The sequence below is a fragment of the Colobus angolensis genome, unplaced genomic scaffold (assembly GCF_000951035.1).
Source record: "Colobus angolensis palliatus isolate OR3802 unplaced genomic scaffold, Cang.pa_1.0 Scaffold355, whole genome shotgun sequence".
Classification (NCBI taxonomy): domain Eukaryota; kingdom Metazoa; phylum Chordata; class Mammalia; order Primates; family Cercopithecidae; genus Colobus; species Colobus angolensis.
In genome coordinates this window covers 108,299-109,044 of record NW_012116877.1, presented here as the reverse complement: position 1 = coordinate 109,044, position 746 = coordinate 108,299, and positions in this window count along the sequence as shown.

Sequence of the window (746 nt, the reverse complement as noted above, 5' to 3'; positions counted from 1 at the left end):
GCCCGTCTCGGCCTCCCAAAGTGCTAGGATTACAGGCTTGAGCCACCGCGCCTGGCCGGAAGTTACTCTTAATGCCTTATCCTGGTAAGAGGGACTGGAGATATTCTGATTGCCAGAACCTCAGGGTTACAAAACAACTATGAGCTTTGACTCTTCTGGAGGGAGGTCCAGAAGGAAATGGATGTTCTTATGATCACATGGCAGTAAAACCACATGGAATACAAGTCTTCTGGCTCCAGGTTGAAAATGCCTTCCCTTCCCTCCCTGAGACAACCTGCTAAAGGAAAAGAGGCAAACAAACCTGAGTTGTGCCTGGCTTCCACATTTATTCATTTTGAAGCTGAGTTATTTTAGCCTCATTGAACTTCAGATTTCTGATCGGAAGAATGAGCATAATCCCTTTTTAGGGATTTGAGATGGAGATAATATATATAATGAACTAGTAATGCTCAGTAAATGTTATATTTCCTTCCCTTATAAAACTTCTTTGGCATACTTTTTTAAAAGATTTTTTTCATTGAGGTATAATTTATATATAGTGACATACAGATCTTGAACATATATTTGATCAATTTTGAAAATACCTCTACCTACCCATGAAACCCATACTTGTATCAAGATAAAGAACATGTCCATCACCCCAAAAAGTTCCCTCATAATCTTCTTCCCCCAAGATGGAGTCTTGCTCTGTCACTCAGGCTGGAGTGCAGTGGCACAATCTCGGTTCACTGCAACCTCTGCCTCCT